This window comes from Salvelinus fontinalis, chromosome 15 (assembly GCF_029448725.1).
Source record: "Salvelinus fontinalis isolate EN_2023a chromosome 15, ASM2944872v1, whole genome shotgun sequence".
Taxonomy (NCBI): domain Eukaryota; kingdom Metazoa; phylum Chordata; class Actinopteri; order Salmoniformes; family Salmonidae; genus Salvelinus; species Salvelinus fontinalis.
In genome coordinates this window covers 8,644,512-8,668,560 of record NC_074679.1, presented here as the reverse complement: position 1 = coordinate 8,668,560, position 24,049 = coordinate 8,644,512, and positions in this window count along the sequence as shown.

The window sequence follows — 24,049 nt, the reverse complement described above, 5'->3', positions numbered from 1 at the left end:
CCTATCCACTGTTTTCTCTCTCGCTCTATGCGTCTTTTGACAGAGAACAGGCCGATCCAAGCTTTCAACAAGGTGGAGAGTTGGTGCGGGAGAAGAGGCTCTAAACCCGGAGGTTTATTATCATGTGGTCATTAAATCTGAAGTGATTATTCTGTCATTCGAGCTGTTTAGCGAAGGAACACATGCATACAGTATAGAGCACGTCTAGTCATCCCACTGCCGTAATCAATTCCATGTGGCTACACTCATACAGTGATATATGTACAACATATGCTCTTTCCATGACATAGACTGACCAGGTGAATCCAGGTGAAAGCTATGATCCCTTATTGGTGTATCTTATTAAATCCACTTCAATCAGTGTAGATGAAGGGGTGGAGACAGGTTAAAGAAGGACTTTTAAGTCTTGAGACAATTGAGACATGGATTGTGTTATGTGTGCCATTCAGAGGGTGGATGGGCAAAAGCAAAATATTGAAGTGCTTTTGAACGGGGTATGGTAGTAGGTGTCAGGCGCACCGGTTTGTGTCAAGAACTGCAATGCTGCTGGGTTTTTCCACACTCAACAGTTTCCCGTGTGTATCAAGAATTGTCCACCACCCAAAGGAAATCAAGCCAACTTGATACAACTGTGGGATAGATTGAAGCCCACATTTTTTATTTATTTTTTTATTTCACCTTTATTTAACCAGGTAGGCAAATTGAGAACACGTTCTCATTTACAATTGCGACCTGGCCAAGATAAAGCAAAGCAGTTCGACACATACAACAACACATAGTTACACATGGAGTAAAACAAACATACAGTCAATAATACAGTGAAAAATAAGTCTATATACAATATGAGCAAGTGAGGTGAGATAAGGGAGGTGAAGGCAAACAAAATATATATATAAATAAATAAAAATATAAAAAGGCCATGGTGGCGAAGTAAATACAATATAGCAAGTAAAAAAAAGTAAAAAAAAGTAGAGATAGTAGAGATAGAAAAAAGTAGAGATATAAATAATGGGGTGCAAAGGAGCAAAACAAATAAATAAATAAATACAGTAGGTAAAGAGGTAGTTGTTTGGGCTAAATTATAGATGGGCTATGTACAGGTGCAGTAATCTATGAGCTGCTCTGACAGCTGGTGCTTAAAGCTAGTGAGGGAGATAAGTGTTTCCAGTTTCAGAGATTTTTGTAGTTCGTTCCAGTCATTGGCAGCAGAGAACTGGAAGGAGAGGCGGCCAAAGGAAGAATTGGTTTTGGGGGTGACCAGAGAGATATACCTGCTGGAGCACGTGCTACAGGTAGGTGCTGCTATGGTGACCAGCGAGCTGAGATAAGGGGGGACTTTACCTGGCAGGGTCTTGTAGATGACCTGGAGCCAGTGGGTTTGACGACGAGTATGAAGCGAGGGCCAGCCAACGAGAGTGTACAGGTCGCATTGGTGGGTAGTATATGGGGCTTTGGTGACAGAACGGATGGCACTGTGATAGACTGCATCCAATTTATTGAGTAGGGTTTTGGAGGCTATTTTGTAAATGACATCACCGAAGTCGAGGATTGGTAGGATGGTCAGTTTTATAAGGGTATGTTTGGCAGCATGAGTGAAGGATGCTTTGTTGCGGAATAGGAAGCCAATTCTAGATTTAACTTTGGATTGGAGATGTTTGATGTGAGTCTGGAAGGAGAGTTTACAGTCTACATGGGCCAGCATCCCTGTGAAACACTTTTGACAACTTGTAGAGTCCATGCCCTGACAAACTGAGGAGGGCAACTCGGTAGTAGGAAGATGTATCTAATGTCTTTTAGCTTACCTGAGGATTTTTCTTGATGTATGCTTGTTGCCTACAACTTTGCCCTGAACCACAGTCCAAACCTACCAATAACCTTTGAAAGATTAATTCATAGAGCCATATTGTAACGCAGCTTGAAGACATTATAAAGTCTTGTACATGCATATAACAAGATATACCTGCAAGTCTTAAAATTGAAAATAATATATATGGTCCACATTACAGCACTGATGAATCAACTAAATTTTAACCTCAAAACAGTGGGGAGTCTTGAAATAATATGGCTGTCAAAGATCCTATCACGAGTTGACAAAGTGTCGTTAAGCCTTAGAAGGACTAGGGCAGGAGAGCGGAGCCACAAACATTGCCCTGACCGAAAGGACCTTGTTTACAGAGCCATGTAGCAACCAAAACACACAAACACACCCTGCAGTGATCGGGGTCTCCCCCCTATAACGGGGGGGTATTGCTCTAAAGTTGCAAAGAGGGGGCTTAACAGACCTTTATGTGTGTGAGTGAGGAGGGTATGGTTACGTGTCCCTTGGGTTTGTGGCTAATGCCAAAAGTGTTGGACCTTGACGAGGTGCAGGATTTGTGTGGGGCTTGCTTCTCTCATGAGCAGAGTGTAGAAAGACATAATGTCATCGATCAATTAACTATTTTGAGTAGCAGTGTAATGTACTTCTGATCAAACTATTACTATCATATGAAAAGGGGGGGGGGGCATATGAGTTAATCTAAAAAGCAAGAAGGAGAGATTGTGAACAGACATGATAGACTAGGGGATTGTTTGGTGGGTCAATACAGATAGCACAACATCATAAATACGCTGCTGCAGCAATAGTACATTTCTAAATGTACTATTGTTCACCCCTCCCTTAGTACCCTACATCTCGCCAGTTCCCCAAGTGCCAAGTTTGTTTGCACATGTAATGCAATAGATTTTTGAAATATGCCCTGGACTTTGTAGTTATATCCACTTTGCAGAACAAGGAAACTTTTTAAATACACCCAACTGTTCAGTACACGTCCTGAATTTACTGTACACAAGCTAAATAGAATCCCAGATGTTCATAGTGAACAATCACCATTGACCAACATACACTATCAACAATGATGAGGAAGCATTTTCAATTTGGGAAAATTGCATCAACCTGTTCAGCCACCCTGTGTGATGACAGAATTAATTGTTTCAGGTTCCCATGTAGTTCACAGTCATAAACGAGGGGCCTTTTAATCATGGCATGTGATGTCATGATACCAGGTCATGTTCGCCACCTCCTCAGCTTGTGTCTGTTCCTCATATGTTACATAAAGGGAGCGATGTCCCACCAGGATCTGGATTCACACCAGGTTCAGTTTGCTCTACTGCCGGGTCTCACACGTGAACAATCAACAAACGCAGATGATGGGAGCATGTTGTGAAAGTTCATTATCAGAAGATTAGTTGCATTTGAGGGAAATATTTATTTGGTTGTAAGTCAGGGTTTTTTCATCTTATTTTTACTTCCCTGCAGATATTCCTGGCAGCGAGCAACTTCCTGTACTCTTAACATTATTAAACAAACATGTCTGCATTGCATTTGCCCCCATGCCAATTCTTAACCCTGCTGCTGGTCTGGTTTCATGCATTAAGTAGCCCCAGAGGATTTGAATAGCTTGTGGGCTCAGTGGAAAGTCTTAAATATAACAATTTTGTGGGCAGTGTTTGCCTCACAATTGCAGCTGCACCTGTTTAAGGGGCTATAAACCAAATCAATACGATATTGTCCATTTCCCTAACATTTGGATTGGAACCGAATGTGATGCATCTGTAATGGTGCGTCAATTCAAAGCCGTTTGTTTCTCATACATATGTATTCATTGATTAAAGATGCCCTTTTGCTTTTGGCCTTGTGATCCAAAAAGGGTCCCCCGGGAATGAACTTATCACTATAACAGAAAGTTGCACACCTCTCCACGGACCCCCAAAAAGCTCAGGACGTTTGGTGAATTGGACCTTATAAAAAAAGTAAAGGATTTTGTGATTACATTTGGTACGATACGGATTTATATCATATATTACGCACATAGTTAAAATCAGCGATTAATTTCAGGTTCACTATTAGAAACTAAAATACCACAATATACCTTTACGATACCAGCTGTTATTAAAGATAATTATCAAAGTCAGAGCCATGGACTGAATAATGAATAACTGGATGTAGTCAGAGATATGATGAAAGATTCTTTAGCAAATTCAGAGGGTATCAACAACTGGGACTGTAACCCGGGTCCAGCGACTGACAACCAAACGCCTGAGCTGGTACACCAAGACATCTCTTGACAAGGTCACTAGGGGTTGTGTGAAGGTCACTACACTGCCCCCCTTCCTTCAGGGGGAATGTGTTCCCACGCTTCTTTACACCAAGTCCCTCACGGGTATACGCGTCTCCAGTGGCCTCATGGGTCAGAGCAGGTAATCAGAGCAGACTTCTCATACCTTTACTACCAGTATGATGTCATGTATGTGGTGTCAAATCTTGAAACTATCCAAAATGCCTTTTGGATAACAACAACAGCAACGCCACTGACTGCAAACCACCACAGTGTTTGTCTTGTATTGCCAGTCACTAATGCCAATTGCAAGCATAAGGTATCTGTTCCACCAAACACTTTGGGGCTTTATAAGTCAAATGAATCAGAAGCTAGAAGACCAAGGATGAGCGTATACTTCAGTGTGTTCTGATTAGAAAGAAGTCCGGAACCTTCTTATCCTTGTAAAATATTGAATGCCTTCATTATTGTGCAACCCCCTCTGATATATTTTGGCCCAGGATTTTACAACACCATATAGACTTCCTTTTTTACATTAAAGAGCCAAAATACAAAACAGTTTTTAGGCAGCCAAGCCTATGTTAGAATTCCACATCAACATGCCGAACACTCGATAGGCCTGGGAGGCCTGGGAGGCTAGGTTATGGACGTGGTTGTGTACAATACCATTAACGCTTTGCTGATGTTTTGGTGACAGTGGACACATTGAAACCAATGTTAAGTGGACTATTTTGATACCTATTTTTATTTTTTATTTAACCTTTATTTAACCAGGTAGGCCAGTTGAGAACAAGCTCTCATTTACAACTGCGATTTGGCCAAGATACAGCAAAGCAGTGCGACAATAAACAACAACACAGAGTTACACATTAACAAACGTACAGTCAATAACACAATAGAAACATCTACAGTGGGGCAAAAAAGTATTTAGTCAGCCACCAATTGTGTAAGTTCTCCCACTTAAAAAGATGAGAGAGGCCTGTAATTTTCATCATAGGTACACTTCAACTATGACAGACAAAATGAGGGAAAAAATTCCAGAAAATCACATTGTAGGATTTTTTATGAATTTATTTGCAAATTATGGTGGAAAATAAATATTTGGTCAATAACAAAAGTTTATCTCAATACTTTGTTATATACCCTTTGTTGGCAATGACAGAGGTCAAACGTTTTCTGTAAGTGTAAAGGTAGTCATTGTTGCTCTCCCCCTTAGACGAGAAGGAGCATGGATAGGACCAAGATGCGGATTGAGGGAAATAAGCCATCTTTTAATGACAACAGCAAAACAAGACACTACAAAACTACAAAACAACAAATGTGACTAACCTTCAACCGTCCTGTGAGGACACAGGAACAAACACCCACAAAAACCCCAGTGAAACCCTGGCTGCCTTAGTATGACTCTCAATTAGAGACAAACGATACACACCTGTCTCTAATTGAGAATCATACCAGGCCGAACACAAAAACCAACCTAGAAATACAAAACATAGACTACCCACCCAACACTCACGCCCTGACCAATAAAGACATACAAAACAAGAGAAAACAGGTCAGGAACGTGACAGTAAGTCTTCACAAGGTTTTCACACACTGTTGCTGGTATTTTGGCCATTCCTCCATGCAGATCTCCTCTAGAGCAGTGATGTTTTGGGGCTGTTGCTGGGCAACACAGACTTTCAACTCCCTCCAAAGATTTTCTATGGGGTTGAGATCTGGAGACTGGCTAGGCCACTCCAGGACCTTGAAATGCTTCTTACGAAGCCACTCCTTCGTTGCCCGGTCGGTGTGTTTGGGATCATTGTCATGCTGAAAGACCCAGCCACGTTTCATCTTCAATGCCCTTGCTGATGGAAGGAGTTTTTCACTCAAATCTCACGATACATGGCCCCATTCATTCTTTCCTTTACACGGATCAGTCGTCCTGGTCCCTTTGCAGAAAAACAGCCCCAAAGCATGATGTTTCCACCCCCATGCTTCACAGTAGGTATGGTGTTCTTTGGATGCAACTCAGCATTCTTTGTCCTCCAAACACGACGAGTTGAGTTTTTACCAAAAAGTTATATTTTGGTTTCATCTGACCATATGACATTCTCCCAATCTTCTTCTGGATCATCCAAATGCTCTCTAGCAAACTTCAGACGTGCCTGGACATGTATTGGCTTAAGCAGGGGGACACGTCTGGCACTGCAGGATTTGAGTCCCTGGCGGCGTAGTGTGTTACTGATGGTCGGCTTTGTTACTTTGGTCCCAGCTCTCTGCAGGTCATTCACTAGGTACCCCCGTGTGGTTTTGGGATTTTTGCTCACCGTTCTTGTGATCATTTTGACCCCACGGGGTGAGATCTTGCGTGGAGCCCCAGATCGAGGGAGATTATCAGTGGTCTTGTATGTCTTCCATTTTCTAATAATTGCTCCCACAGTTGATGTCTTCAAACCAAGCTGATTACCTATTGCAGATTCAGTCTTCCCAGCCTGGTGCAGGTCTACAATTTTGTTTCTGGTGTCCTTTGACAGCTCTTTGGTCTTGGCCATAGTGGAGTTTGGAGTGTGACTGTTTGAGGTTGTGGACAGGTGTCTTTTATACTGTTAACAAGTTCAAACAGGTGCCATTACTACAGGTAACGAGTGGAGGACAGAGGAGCCTCTTAAAGAAGAAGTTACAGGTCTGTGAGAGCCAGAAATCTTGCTTGTTTGTAGGTGACCAAATACTTATTTTCCACCATAATTTGCAAATAAATTCATAAAAAATCCTACAATGTGATTTTCTGGATTTTTTTTCTCATTTTGTCTGTCATAGTTGAAGTGTACCTATGATGAAAATTACAGGCCTCTCTCATCTTTTTAAGTGGGAGAACTTGCACAATTGGTGGCTGACTAAGTACTTTTTTGCCCCACTGTATATATAGTGTGTGCAGCTATCTCAAAATCACCAAATGGACGGACAGAGATAGGCCCTTATAACTGTAGCCTAGCTCACTACCTTTCCCCAGAGTTCATCTGAATAAATTAATCTCTAAGAACTTGTTAAACACCACAGAAAGTTGATGTGTTTATCTGAGCAGTGGGTTGGGAAAAGATTAACTTTAATTTGATCTGGGTATTTACTACAGAGAGGAACAATATTCGAAAATAGATTAAATTCAACATTATTAGTAGTACTCGTTATCCAATAATGAAAATGAGCATGAACACAGGAGAATATTGTTTACTTCTTCTGTAAATAGGAGCCATCTCAAGGATCAAGGAATCAATGTTCATGTAGACTTGCATACCTCCTTGAGGGCCCGATGGAATTGAACCAGCCTTCTGATTAAGGTAATTGGCATTGCCCCCCTGTTAGCGTCATGCTAATGCAATACCAACCACAGAGATTTTCTATTCGCTGTCACCACCATGTAACCCAATCTTCTGTGACAAATCATCAAAACCACTGGCTAGAAGACAAGGCACTTGATTCAGACAGCTTTGTTAGTCTCCAGCAGAGGAGCTACCCAGAAACTGGGAGAACTCATTTCACTTAAAAGAGGAGTGCCCAGATTTTCCCGTGCAGCGACTGGCGTTTTCCCCTCAACCAAAACACACGTCTGGCCTGTTGGAGAGGGCACCATCTTCGAAAAAACCAGAACCAATTTTTGATGAAAGGCCAACTTGGTTCTGTTTGGGTTGAGACTGGGGGGGATACACGTGGGGAATTATACAAACCACTAACATATGCTACCACATCCAAAACCCTGAGAAAGAGACATACTCAAATTGAAAAAGTCCAAATGCAAAAATTCTATTCCCATGAACAATCAAAGTCGGGCCCAGTCAAATCTTCCTGCTCCTGATAAGATCTTAATATTATAGGACTGGAGAAGTACTCCCAGGACCTATCTGCAGAAATCTATGGCAGCCAACACCATCAATTTGTTGTCCTTGTAAAAAATGACAATCAACAAAATAATACACAACTGTAATAAGGATATTACCAATAACCATGTTTGCCATAATTAATGGCAATAAGGGAGTATTTTGAGAGTGGACTTTTGCTCCAGAGGGTGAAGGCTACACAATCTCTAGCACGCCTCATTAGCATTGTGTTAGAAGTAGCCAACGGCCTCGGTTTACAGGCCCTAACTTCTATTCCGGTTGCCAAACAGTAATGTGTGTTGCCAGCGCAGACTGGGCTATAATGATTTGTTAGAGGACACTGGAGGGTCTTTCCAGGGGCTGGGGAACTGGCGAGATGTAGGGTACTAAGGGAGGGTGGGGATTCAGTCCAATCCATATTCAAAGGAGTCACACAAGGATTTCTGGGTTCAGCTGAAAGAACTTGGAATAAATGACGGAACTTGACGTGCATTTTTATTTCACAACTGTAAAACATTGCATTTATTCTCCAACAAATGATTTCAGGAACTACGACACATAATACCACACAGGCCGACTGTAACAGCCAATAAATATGAATATCGGGTATTCTTTATTCACTGCGATTGAGAGTGACATTTTTCTCCTTTTAATTGTGTACCTTGTATTTTATGAGTTAATTGTTTGATGAGTCAACACAGTGTGAGCTGTGTGTTGAGGCTTTGTTTTGAGGCCTGTTGCTCAAAAGTTAAGAATCTAAATGTTTGTATTTGGTTATGGCTTAATATTTATTTTTCAAAGTTTGCAGTGTATCATAGGGGAACAATATTATTGTACAGCAAACAATCTTAGTGGAAAGATTTTTACATTGGCAGTCCGTAATAGACAACCACTGGAAAAATGATGGAAAATATCACCCTACGTCTTTCACTTTATCTCAACATTCCACGTAAGCTCTTTCTGTAGACCATAGAATAACATGTCAAATGTGCATATCAAATCAAAGTGAATATGGAGAGAGAGTTACAGTTTCAGAGGATCGTCTGTAGATACAACAGGAGCGTCTTTGCAGGGACACCAGACAGCGCTTTATCCACCAGTCTTTTTAATGTAGCAGGGGAATTGCATAGCCTGAAAGGCATGGTGGCGAACTGCCATAACTCAGACCCTGTTCTAAAGATGGAGAACTGCCATAACTCAGACCCTGTTCTAAAGATGGAGAACTGCCATAACCCAGACCCTGTTCTAAAGATGGAGAACTGCCATAACTCAGACCCTGTTCTAAAGAGGGAGAACTGCCATAACCCAGACCCTGTTCTAAAGATGGAGAACTGCCATAACCCAGACCCTGTTCTAAAGATGGAGAACTGCCATAACCCAGACCCTGTTCTAAAGATGGAGAACTGCCATAACCCAGACCCTGTTCTAAAGATGGAGAACTGCCATAACCCAGACCCTGTTCTAAAGATGGAGAACTGCCATAACCCAGACCCTGTTCTAAAGATGGAGAACTGCCATAACCCAGACCCTGTTCTAAAGATGGAGAACTGCCATAACCCAGACCCTGTTCTAAAGATGGAGAACTGCCATAACTCAGACCCTGTTCTAAATATGGAGAACTGCCATAACCCAGACCCTGTTCTAAAGATGGAGAACTGCCATAACCCAGACCCTGTTCTAAAGATGGAGAACTGCCATAACCCAGACCCTGTTCTAAAGATGGAGAACTGCCATAACCCAGACCCTGTTCTAAAGATGGAGAACTGCCATAACCCAGACCCTGTCCTAAAGATGGAGAACTGTCACACCCTGACCGTTCTTTGTTTTGTTGGCGACATTTATCAAATAAAAGACATGTACGCTCACCGTGCTGCACCTTGGTCCGGTCATTTCCACCACGACAGCGAACGTGACAGCACTACCCACCACAAACGGACCAAGCGGCGTGGCCGAGAGGAGCAGACAGAGTGGACATGGGAAGACATTCTGGAAGGAAAGGGACCCTGGACGCAGGCTGGAGAATATCGCCGTCCGAAGGAGGAGATGGAGGCAGCTAAGGTGGAGCGGCGATGTTGGGAGGAGTTGGCTCAACGAGGCAAGCACCAAATTTTGGGGGGAGGCACACGGGGTGGTTGGCGGAGCTAACTCCCCGTGCTCACGGTAGGGAGCGTGGTACTGGTCAGGCACCGTTTTATGTGGTGAAGCGCACGGTGTCTCCAGTGCGCATTCACAGTCCGTGTCGTGCTAGAGTGGGCATCCAGCCAGGACGGATTGTGCCAGCACAGCGTTCCTGGTCTCCGGTGCGCTATCACAGCCCAGTGCATCCTGTGCCTGCGCTCCGCACGTGCTGGGCCAACGTGGGAATTCAGCCAGGAAAAGTGGTGCCAGCTTTAAGCACCAGATCTCCAGTACTCCCCCACAGCCCGGTTCGACCTGTGCCTGCTCCATGGACCAGGCCTCCAGTAGGTCTCCCCAACCTGGTGAGTCCGGAGCCTGCAGCGACGGTCTCCAGTCCGGAGCCTCCGGCGTCGGTCCCCAGGACGACAGCGACAGCGATCGTGACAAGAACTGCCATAACCCAGATCCTGTTCTAAAGATGGAGAACTGCTATAACCCAGACCCTGTTCTAAAGTTGCCTTACTTTAATATTTTCAATTATATACAAAAGTTGCATTGATGCATTTTTTGTTAAAGTTACATCACAGAAGATTTGGCGGTGCTCTTGCGACAGACATTGTCCCCTCAAAGGCCAGAAGAAATGTCCCGAAATAACCTCACTTGACAGAAAGCGACACTTCTCCCACGGCCATAAAAAGAGAAGATTATATTGCTAAGTCAGTTTGTTAGCCTAAAACTAAGGTTGACTCCACGGTCAATACTCTAGAAAAAATGTGCATTAAACAATTAGCAACTTAACTTCCAAAGTGCGCCTTTAACTTGAAATCTTGTATGTTCTTAAGATGACTTATGCATGTACAGTACAGCTTACTGAGAATAAGGATACATTTATTTCAGGCAAGAATCCAGCTATACCCTTCTGATTTAAAATGTGAAAACTCCAAACAAATTACATGCAGGGATTTTTTCTCTCTTGCACAGTATTTGACCACTATCACCTATTAAAGTTGAAAGTGTAATTGCTCTCCCACCCTTTGGCATCAGCCTGCATTTTTAGGGCCTTAGGCACACTGAAATTATCTTTGAATTATATTTTTTAGCTTGTTGCTTTCAATTACATCATGGAGTTGTTTAACGGCCATAAATTTGTATTTTACGAAATAAATCAGCTTTTTGGGCATGGGAACAGTTTTGCTCTGGGCCTGTCAAAGCTTAAGTAATGGACTGATCTGGGAGAGGATCACACTGATTCACTAAGTGTTAACTCAAGGCTAACTTTATGAGCTTTTTGGTGTTGTTGGATATCACTTGATGAGGCAGGCCCTATTGGGCACCCTTCCATACAGTCAGATCACAGTTACTTGTTACTGCCTTATTGTTTCAAATGGACGGATTGATTGTCTGGAGAAAATGTCCAGAGAAAGTAAAAGAAGTAAATCGCTCCATCGGGATAGATAATCACTTCCAGTTATTTTTAGGGTCTGAAAAGTAGAATCCAGGCTGTGCTTCGATAATGTGTACAATCTGACTTTCCTCCTTCCACATTGTTTTATTTTTCTCTTTGTCCTTACTCTGACATTTTCCCATGGTCCTTTGTGAACAACAGCCATTGGTTTAATCGACCATTAGATATAATTCTGACTTTGAACTCACCAAAAAAATTGCTCAAGAAGTTTTTTTTCTCTACCAGTGTCTTGTATAGTAGAGCTATTGAAGGTTTGCTAGGTGAACCTTTATGTATCCTTAATTGTAATAGCACCATAAAGTATGTTTTGTCATTCATCCAAGGCCAAACCAAGTTTACTCCATGTTTATGCTCAAAATTGCTCAATTTCCTTTCCTCTCTCTCAATTCACTCAATTGCACATAGTCTCCTGGGACCCAGCAACAAAAAAGAAACATTTTGGGATTGTAATTTTCTTTACATCACATACGTGTTTGGTTTTTTTTCCCCCAAAATTAAATTTTAAAAAAATGTATATATTAAAACATTTGTATTGTACGTGTACTGCAGTGAACATAAGGAATAAGGTTGATAATACAATGCAGTGGACATTTTGTTAACAAGCTGATGTCCACTACAGAGGACATTTGTTAAACATCATGATGTCCACGACAGAGGATATTTGTTAAACATCATGAAGTCCACTACAGAGGACATTTTTTAAACAACATGATGTCCATTACAGAGGACATGTATAATTTACTGTAGCTCCTACTTACTGGAGCTCCCGAGTGGCGCAGCGGTCTAATGCACTACATCTCAGTGCAAAAGGTGTCACTACAGTCCCTGGTTTGAATCCAGACTGTATTACATCCGGCCGTGATTAGGAGTCTCATAGGGCCGCGCACAATTGGCCCAGCGTCGTCTGGGGTAAACCGTCATTGTAGATAAGAATATGTTCTTAACTGACTTGCCTAGTTAAATATTTAATGTGAAAAAAAGTACACCGCTCTGCAAACTCACCAAACTTTTCCTGAGATACTTACTGAGAAGAAATTTTGAATATCAAACTCAAAAAATTTATAATTAGGCAATTACACACACTTGCTATTTTGTGTTTGGCAGCCATTTAGAAAAACCAGGAAGAAAAAGTTATCAAGGTCATGTGGTATCATTGAAAAGCCCAGAATGTTCTCTCAAAGGTACAACAGGTCTTAACACAGTGGTATGTATGGCCTCAAGGATACTGACCAAAAACCAATGTCCATTAGAGTGGACAAAATGAGTTGCTGGGTCTTTCGCGGAACACTTTTGTAAGTGCTTTTGATTTGCAGTGCAGTAAAGAGGGAGTTGACGCCTGACAGCAACGGGCAGTCACATGGCCTTTAACACACTAATGATGAGCTCTAAACACTTGTAATACTACCCATGTCTAGGATTGTTTGAGTGCTCATTGTCTCATAAGGCACATAGAGAACCACACGTACTTTAACTTACCTCGCTCCCTTTTCCCAGACTAGTTATCGTAAATGAGAAATGGGCTCCCATTCTTACTCCTCTGTGAAAATAAAGTCAAATCAAAATCAGATTACTTGTTGAAAGAGTTCCAGATAACGTGAACTTTTTTTGGGGGGGGGGGGGGCGCGTTGGGCTGTCAGAAAGGAGTGATGTGAAGTTGAAATCCATTGTGAGTTTTACCACCTTTTTTGTGGGGCTCACTTGAAAGAATTCACAGCAAATGCGTCTCCTTTTGACATGGGCATTTGGAAATGCTCCTAGTCATATGACAGTGTTTATATATGTCCTAGGTCATTCAGTTACACACGCATCACCTTTAATTCACCCTTAAGCGAGCTATAGGCTTATGACTAACAGCCTTAACATGTAGCTCTATGGTCGAATGGGACCCAGTGCTATTGTGTCGCTCTCAAAAAAGGTGAGGAGGCCACACAGCAAGAGGAAGTGATTTTCATCGAGACCCGCTTTCACCTTCCTGGCCTTCCCCTTGTTATTTTCTATATTAGGGGATCAGTTTTTATGTGTCACACTGGTTTCCCTTTTCCTTGCAGGAGGAAGCCAGGGCGGACATGTCGCGGCTGAACTGTTCCCCCCCGGCCGCTGTGTCTGTCAGTCCCTCGTCCGCTCATCCTGCCGCCCTCTACCTTACTCCCCGGCCTGGGGAATTAAACGTGTCATCACAAAGGCCACCGTCTACTGGATGCAGCTGCCCATAACACTGACCCCAGAGAGGAAGAGGCAAAGCGAGATGTTTAACTCCTCCCAAAATCTGTACACGAAAATTAGGCCACGAAGTGAGGAATTTTATTATGGAGGTCAATGAGAGTGTGTCGAATTTGGTCAACAGATAATGTCATTGCTAATTTGCTACGTGAGGCTTATTTGATCAAATAGAAGTTTTGTAATGGTTAGGTGTTACGAATACACTGATATAAGTGTATACGTGGATGAACGTGGTATTTCGGCAAACTGAGAAAAAAAACTACTTTATATCGGAGCTGTCCCTGTAGTTGTAAAGATAGATACAGGATTCATCATGGTATAACCCGTTTTAGCATGGACAATGCCATTGAAGGGCTTCCACAATTTTGAAGTAGTCAACTGGCTGAGGATTCCTATGAGTTGGGAGCAATCAGCGAATGAAGAAGATTTATTATTTTAAAATGGAGATGGCGCTGCCTGTGCTGTAACAGATGCTATAATGGCACAGATACAAAGATGAGTCCTCTGTCTATCTCTATGGCCTGTTGTTCACATGTGTATCTGCCCTCTCATTGGCTTGAATGGTCCCACCTAGTCTCGCCTCCTCTCGCCTGCCTTCCATCTATGAGGACATATATTTCCATTTTTAGATCAGTCACTCGAATATCTTGTCAATATAATACACAATCTTTGCTGACACACACACACACACACACACATTGACCCCTTGCACAGTCTTCTGGGAGCCTGCCCTAAATCATTCTATTTGTACAGTAGTTGTGAATTACATCTCTGTCAGCCACAGAGGTAAAAGTGCTGTTAAGAGGCTATAGGAGTCAGGTATTGTCTGACAAAGGTCACATTTCATCGAAAAGCTTGGCAACCTTTTCATAATGTGGTAGATCCCTACAGTTTAAGAGGCTACCTTACCTTAATGTACCATTCCACCCCTTTGCGGGGAGGGAGTAGGTCTTTGTTATGAAGGGCACCGGTGTCATCCTTGTCCTCTCAGCCACCTGCAATGGCAGGCCAGACTAGGGAAGTGTCATGTACACTGTCCCAAGGCTGCCGCTGCCTGCTTGCATGTGTGTGTATGTGTGCTTGTGTGTGTGTGTGTGTGTGTGTTGGTGTGGACGGCAGGTCAGTACAGTATGTGTCCCTGGCTTGTCACACCGGAGGGTCAGACAGAGAGATGTTGACGGACTGATGAGTTCTTGGCTGCTGGAGGAGCGCTGAGCAACAGGGTGAGTAACAGGGTTAATAACAGGGTGAACAACGGGGTGAATAACAGGGTGAATAACAGGGTTAATAACAGGGTTAATAACAGGGTGAATAACAGGGTGAATAACAGGGTGAATAACAGGGTGAATAACAGGGTTAATAACAGGGTGAATAACAGGGTGAATAACAGGGTGAATAACAGGGTTAATAACAGGGTTAATAACAGGGTGAATAACAGGGTGAATAACAGGGTGAATAACAGGGTGAAGAACAGGGTGAGCAACAGGGTGAATAACAGGGTGAATAACAGGGTGAATAACAGGGTGAATAACAGGGTTAATAACAGGGTAAACAACAGGGTGAATAACAGGGTGAATAACAGGGTGAGTAACAGGGTTAATAACAGGGTGAGTAACAGACAGAGCAACAGGGTTAATAACAGGGTGAATAACAGGGTGAATAACAGGGTGAATAACAGGGTTAATAACAGGGTGAATAACAGGGTTAATAACAGGGTGAGTAACAGGGTGAGTAACAGGGTTAATAACAGGGTAAACAACAGGGTGAATAACAGGGTGAGTAACAGGGTGAATAACAGGGTGAATAACAGGGTGAATAACAGGGTTAATAACAGGGTTAATAACAGGGTGAATAACAGAGTGAATAACAGGGTGAGTAACAGGGTTAATAACAGGGTGAATAACAGGGTGAATAACAGGGTGAGTAACAGGGTTAATAACAGGGTGAATAACAGGGTGAATAACAGGGTGAATAACAGGGTTAATAACAGGGTGAGTAACAGGATGAGTAACAGGGTTAATAACAGGGTAAACAACAGGGTTAATAACAGGGTGAATAACAGGGTGAGTAACAGGGTGAATAACAGGGTGAATAACAGGGTGAGTAACAGGGTGAATAACAGGGTGAATAACAGGGTTAATAACAGGGTGAGTAACAGGGTGAGTAACAGGGTTAATAACAGGGTTAATAACAGGGTAAACAACAGGGTTAATAACAGGGTGAGTAACAGGGTTAATAACAGGGTGAATAACAGGGTGAATAACAGGGTGAATAACAGGGTGAATAACAGGGTGGGTAACAGGGTGAATAACAGGGTGAATAACAGGGTGAATAACAGGGTGAGTAACAGGGTGAATAACAGGGTGAATAACAGGGTGAGTAACAGGGTGAATACAGGGTGAGCAACTGGGTTAACTAAAGGGTGAATAACAAGGTGAGCAACTGGGTTAACTAAAGGGTGAGCAACAGGGTGAACAACAGGATACATATCAGAGGGGTTGGGTTAAATGCAAAAGACACAGTTGAATTCATTCAGTTGTACAACTGACTAGGTATGCCCCGATGTAATCTATATGGTTTTACATCTAATAATGTTATTGTGTTGTAGTGTTGTAGTGAGAAACTGAACCGCCTGTTGCCGTGACGTCTGCACTGGGTATAAAAACAAAAGCTATATATCAACCCCAAAGGCTTACGGTAGCTTGCTATACTAAAGTCCCTGCTGAGTTCGTGGAATGATCACTTTTCAATACATTCATTTGTTGTTTGGATGATGAGCTGTACTGAAAAATATAATGAGTAAAGACAGATTTTAACCTACTTGTTTGTAAGGATTAAAAATCCTCACTTCAAGTTACTTGTTTGTAAGGATGAAAAAGCCTCACTCTAAACCTGCCCATACCATAACTCCACCCCCACCGTGGGGTACTCTGTTCACAACGTTGACATTAGTAAAACGTTCTCCCACAGGATGCCTTACACAAGGTCTGGTGTTGTGAGGCTTGTTGGACGTAATGCCAAATTCTCTAAAACAGCGTTGGAAGTGGATTATACGTGCCAATTACGTGCCAATTACACGCTCCTTCAAAACTTGGGAAGTCTGTGGCATTGTGTTGTGTGACAAAACTGCACATTTTAGAGTGACCATTTATTGCCCCCCAGCACAAGGTGCTCCTATGTAACGACCACGATGTTCAGCTTCTTGATATGCTACACCTGTCAGGTGGATGGATTATCTTGGCAAAGTAGAAATAATTACTAACAGGGATGTAAACAAATTTGTGCACAAAATTTGAGAGAAATAAGCTTTTTGTGTATATGAAACATTTCTGGGATCTTTTATTACAGCTCATGAAACATGGGACACTTTACATGTTGCGTTTATATTGTTGTTCTGTGTAAGTGGTAGGATTACAAGGTGGGAACTATAATGTGCAAGGATTTAGATTACTAGGAAATGTTCTGAACACATGTCTACATCGGCAAAAATGTACACTTTATTTACAAAAAAATATTCATGACACAACCAGCACATCCATAACAGCTTCCTAGAGCATGTTTAAAGCATTACAGCACACTTGACATGTAGTGTGTATGTCAAAAGGAACTAAGTTAAACTACCCTATAGGAAAAAATCTATGTTACATCATTACATGTGCTTGAAGCCTTTTCCTGAAGTTCACCTTTTCTGTCAATGGGGACACTGCAGCGCTACCGCACTCTTTCAGTTTCTCCCGGGCAGCGCAATTAGCTTAAACTACAACGAACACAATTTGCATTTTATCAACGGCAATTTGAACGCACAGGGATACTATGACGCGTGCCGTGAGGTCCGTTTGTGAGGCCCATTCTTTTTTTAAGGTTTCTGTGACCAACAGATGAATATCTGTATTCCCAGTCATGTGAAATCCATAGACTAGAGCCTCGTGAATTCATTTCAATTGACTGATTTCCTTGTATGCACTGTAACTCGATACAAATCTTTGAAATTGTTGCACATTGCATGTATATTTTTGTTCATTTATATTTACAGTCTTAGTATTGTACTGTTGTAGGGACAAAGAGACAGATATATTTGAAAGCTATTTGGACAGCTATCATTTTTGTATGTAGTTTCCATGATTGTGTGTTTAATAAAATGCTCACTCTCTCTGAAATGTGTACCATGATGTCATCGACTGCATCCGCCATAGAAGTTAAACATATATTCTCAGCCTTTGTAATAATTCAGGGGCGTAACACTCAACATACTTTTATAGTGACGTATGTGTTGTGTGTATATATATATATACTGTACATATACAGTGTGTGTGTTGCCTCCCAATCACTCACTTTTGCCTAGCCAGCGTTTTAATGGAACTGCCAGAGATTTTCATGTTGCTACACAATGCAATATTAAGGTGTATTATTGGAGCTCAGAACATTCCATATGGGTCTGGATTCAGGGACAGACTGGGATCAGAAATCGGCCCGGGCATTTCCAACACACTGGCCCACCACTAGTCAAATAATTCACTTTTTTTTTTTGCACAAAAAAAACAGAATATTTAGTTAGGCCCATTGGGCTGAACGGCCATTTGGCATTTGCCCGATCTGCCCTATGCTAGTTTCTTCAACAGTCACCAAGACCACCAATATAACAGTCAGAAAACACTTGTTGAAGACATTCCAATGGTCTTTAAAAACGCAGATTAGTGCACTCAATCCGTTAGTTTAATACTATTCATAGACATGTAATTATCCACCACACTGTATGTGCCCACTGTACTCATTGCACTGTGATAATAGCATAATGTATTGCACTGCATGAGACAAATGTTAATGAGTGTTGTGCAATGTCATGTAAGGATTATGTGGGTGGGCATGTTCAGAACAACAACGACTGAATTGATTGAAGTCAAACGCTTCAATGCCACGGTTTTGAAATCGAACAACGCACTTATGACAACACAGCAAAGTAGTGTGCTCAAAGCAAACTGAACTGATAGCAAACAGTACAGTGTGCAATAATGAACACTGAATTCACACTGAATTCACACAAAGTTAACCAATAACCAAAATTGTCTCTTGATTGCAATATTTTGAATCTCAAGAATCACAATGGTTCTATATGTGTGCACAGCATTAAGTGGTGTGATTTCAAGGTGGGAACTATAATGTGCAAGGATTTAGATTCCTAGGAAATGCTCTAAACGAACGTATCTATGTCTACATCGGCAAAAATGTACACTTTATTTACTAAAAAAATGATTCATGACACAACCAGCTCCTCCGTAACATCTTCCTAGAGCATGTTTAAAGCATTAAAGCACACTTGACATGTAGTGTTTATGTCAAATGAAACTAATTTAAACTACCCTTTAGGAAAAGTCTACACTGAACACAAATAAAACGCAACATGCAACACAACAATTTCTAAGATTTACTGAGTTACAGTTCATAAACTACAAGAAAATGAGTCAATTGAAATGAATTGATTAGACCCTAGTCTATCCATTTCACATGTCTGGGAATAAAGATATGCATCTGTTGGACACAGATACCTAAGAAAAAGGTAGAGGCGTGGATCAGAAAACCAGTCAGTATCTGGTGTGACAACCATTTGCCTCATGCAGCGCGACACATCTCCTTCACATAAAGTTGATCATGCTGTTGATTGTGGCCTGTGGAATGCTGTTCCACTCCTCTTCAATGGCTGTGCGAATTTGCTGGATATTGGCGGCAACAGGAACACGCTGTCGTACACGTCGATCCAGAGCATCCCAAACATGCTCAATCGGTGACATGTCTGGTGAGTACGCAGGCCATGGAAGAACTGGGACATTTTCAGCTTCCAAGAATTGTGTACAGATCCTCCGACATGGGACCGACCATTATCATGCTGAAACTTGAGGTGATGGTGGTGGATGAATGGCACGACAATGGTCCTCAGGATCTCATCAAGGTCTCTCTGTGGATTCAAATTGTCATTAATAAAATGCAATTGTGTTCATTGTCCATAGGTTATGCCTGCTCATAACCACACCGCCACCATGGGGAACTCTGTTCACAACGTTGACATCAGCCAACCCGCTCACCCACACAACGCCATACCGGGATTAATTTGTGAAGAACACACTTCTCCAGTGTGTCAGTGGCCATCAAAAGTGAACATTTGCCACTGAAGTCGGTCACGACGCCGAACTGCAGTCAGGTCAAGACCCTGGTAAGGACGATGAGCATGCAGATGAGCTTCCCTGAGACGGTTTCTGACAGTTTGTGCAGAAATTCTTTGGTTGTGCAAATCTAGTTTCATCAGTTGTCCGGGTGGCTGGTTTCAGAAGATCCCACAGATGAAGAAGCTGGATATGGAGGTCCTGGGCTGGCGTAGTTACATGTGGTCTGCGGTTGTGAAGCTTGTTGGACGTTCTGCCAATTTCTCTAAAATTATGTTGAAGGAGTCTTATGGTAGAGAAATTAACATCAAATTATCTGGCAACAGCTCTGGTGGACATTCCTGCAGTCAGCATGCCAATTGCACGCTCGCTCAAAACATGAGACATCTGTGGCATTGTGTTGTGTGACACAACTGCACATTTTAAAGTGGCCTTTTATTGTCCCCAGCACAAGGTGCACCTGTGCAATGATCATACTGTGTAATCAGCTTCTTGATATGCCACACCTGTCAGGTGGATGGATTATTTTGGCAAAAGAGAAATGCTCACTAACAGGGATGTAAACACATTTTTTGAGAAATAAGCTTTATGTGCATCTGGAACATTTCTGGGATCTTTTATTTCAGCTCATGAAACATGAGACACTTTACATGTTGTGTTTGTTTTTTTGTTCAGTATAGCTCATTTGATGAACAACATGCAACATTTTCTTTGTGCGGATCTTGTAAAATTGTGCATTGCATCTCTGGCATAATTGCACTATAATATACAGGTAACTGCCAAAATAAAGGAAACACCAACATAAAGTGTCTTAACAGGGCACTGCACCACCACAATTCGCAAGAACAGCTTCAATGCACCTTGGCATAGATTATACAAGTGTCTGGAACTCTATTGAAGGGATGTTCCACCATTCCTCCATGAGAAATTCCATAATTTGAGTGTTTTGTTGATGGAGGTGAAAATTGCTGTCTTAGACACACACACACACACACACACACACACACACACACACACACACACACACACACACACACACACACACACACACACACACACACACACACACACACGCACACACACAAACAGGGCCACACCTGCGTGGAACAACCTGCTTTCAATATGCTTTGTATCCCTCATTTACTCAAGTGTTTCCTCTATTTTGGCAGTTACATGTACGTTGGAAATGACATGAATCTTTTTAATGCTCAATATGTCTATGTTATGTTGATGTAACGCATATTAATGGTGGTTTGGTGAACTACACTCGCGCTAGTAACCTTTCATGAGAACTGAATATTCACGTTAGCTTCCAGCTACCTGGCCAGTGACAGTTATGGATGTGTTTTATCTTAAGTGACGAAGTCCGTGTGGCCGATACGTAAGCTTATTAAATATCTGTGATATTATCAAGAGCAGTGTGCCGTTTCCTTTTTCCTTAAGTGTTAAAATGTTTCTCCCATGACTTCTTCTAGATGTGGCTGTATGATTGAAGGTACTTCTTCTAGATGTGGCTGTATGATTGAAGGTACTTCTAGAAGTGGCTGTATGATTGAAGGTACTTCTTCTAGAAGTGGCTGTATGATTGAAGGTACTTATTCTAGATGTGGCTGTATGATTGAAGGTACTTCTAGATGTGGCTGTATGATTGAAGGTACTTCTTCTAGATGTGGCTGTATGATTGAAGGTACTTCTTCTAGATGTGGCTGTATGATTGAAGGTACTTCTTCTAGACGTGGCTGTATGATTGAAGGTACTTCTAGAAGTGGCTGTATGATTGAAGGTACTTCTTCTAGATGTGGCTGTATGATTGAAGGTACTTCTTCTAGACGTGGCTGTATGATTGAAGGTACTTCTAGACGTGGCTGTATGATTGAAGGTACTTATAGACGTGGCTGTATGATTGAAGGTACTTCTTCTAGAAGTGGCTGTATGATTGAAGGTACTTCTAGAAGTGGCTGTATGATTGAAGGTACTTATTCTAAATGTGGCTGTATGATTGAAGGTACTTCTTCTAGAAGTGGCTGTATGATTGAAGGTACTTATTCTAGAAGTGGCTGTATGATTGAAGGAACTTCTAGATGTGGCTGTATGATTGAAGGTATATGGTTATAATTGGGGTCTGTTTAGATCTTCATAATGGCTTAGGTTTGGATCATCATTTTTCCTAATCAGTACTATCGGACCCAGCACAAAAGGGGTTCTTGGATAACTCCAACACATAGATTGAGAAGGTTCACTGCAGGCACGTTCCAAACAGTCCCAGTGTGTTGAAGATCATGTGACGACAGTGTGGCGCGTCACAAATGGAGCACAACGGAGCCCTGGTCAAAAGAGGTGCTCTAAATAGGGAATAGGGTACCATTTGGGACGCACTTTAAAACAAACCAGTTGCAGGTTAGAATTCCCAACGAAACATCCGTGTAGTGTTGGTTTAGGTCTCCAAGGAGGCGCTGAGTAAAACAATAAAGGTCTTAGCACGCATATGCGTGAGATACGCTTTTGCTTCAAATCCCCAAGAGGTAGCACCGTAGCGTACTATACCGTTTCTAGGGATTTACGAGCTAATGTTGAATTGTCTTATTGTTTCAGAAACAGGGGAATTTAGGCATGGTTTGCAGTGCAACTTCAATTGATTTCATACCACCAGACCATACTATTATCATAGGTCGCACCTTCTACCACTATAACTGTCTGGAGATACAACTCACCACTAGAACTGTTCCTCTGTCTGGAGATACAACTCACCACTATAACTGTTCCTCTGGAGATACAACTCACCACTATAACTGTTCCTCTGGAGATACAACTCACCACTATAACTGTTCCTCTCTCTGGAGATACAACTCACCACTATGACTGTTCCTCTGTCTGGAGATACAACTCACCACTAGAACTGTTCCTCTGTCTGGAGATACAACTCACCACTATAACTGTTCCTCTGGAGATACAACTCACCACTATAACTGTTCCTCTGGAGATACAACTCACCACTATAACTGTTCCTCTCTCTGGAGATACAACTCACCACTATGACTGTTCCTCTGTCTGGAGATACAACTCACCACTATAACTGTTCCTCTGTCTGGAGATACAACTCACCACTATAACTGTTCCTCTGGAGATACAACTCACCACTATAACTGTTCCTCTGTCTGGAGATACAACTCACCACTATAACTGTTCCTCTTTCTGGAGATACAACTCACCACTATAAATGTTCCTCTGGAGATACAACTCACCACTATAACTGTTCCTCTGGAGATACAACTCACCACTAGAACTGTTCCTCTGTCTGGAGATACAACTCACCACTAAAACTGTTCCTCTGGAGATACAACTCACCACTATAACTGTTCCTCTGGAGATACAACTCACCACTATAACTGTTCCTCTGTCTGGAGATACAACTCACCACTAGAACTGTCCCTCTGTCTGGAGATACAACTCACCACTATAACTGTTCCTCTAGAGATACAACTCACCACTCGAACTGTTCCTCTGGAGATACAACTCAGCACTATAACTGTCCCTCTGTCTGGAGACACAACTCACCACTATGACTGTTCCTCTGTCTGGAGATAGAACTCACCACTATAACTGTTCCTCTGGAGATACAACTCACCACTATAACTGTTCCTCTGGAGATACAACTCACCACTAGAACTGTTCCTCTGTCTGGAGATACAACTCACCACTATAACTGGTCCTCTGTCTGGAGATACAACTCACCACTATAACTGTTCCTCTGTCTGGAGATACAACTCACCACTATAACTGTTCCTCTGGAGATACAACTCACCACTATAACTGTCCCTCTGTCTGGAGATACAACTCACCACTATAACTGTTCCTCTGTCTGGAGATACAACTCACCACTATAACTGTTCCCCTGTCTGGAGATACAACTCACCACTATAACTGTTCCTCTGGAGATACAACTCACCACTATAACTGTTCCTCTGGAGATACAACTCACCACTATAACTGTTCCTCTGGAGATACAACTCACCACTAGAACTGTTCCTCTGTCTGGAGATACAACTCACCACTAAAACTGTTCCTCTGGAGATACAACTCACCACTATAACTGTTCCTCTGGAGATACAACTCACCACTATAACTGTTCCTCTGTCT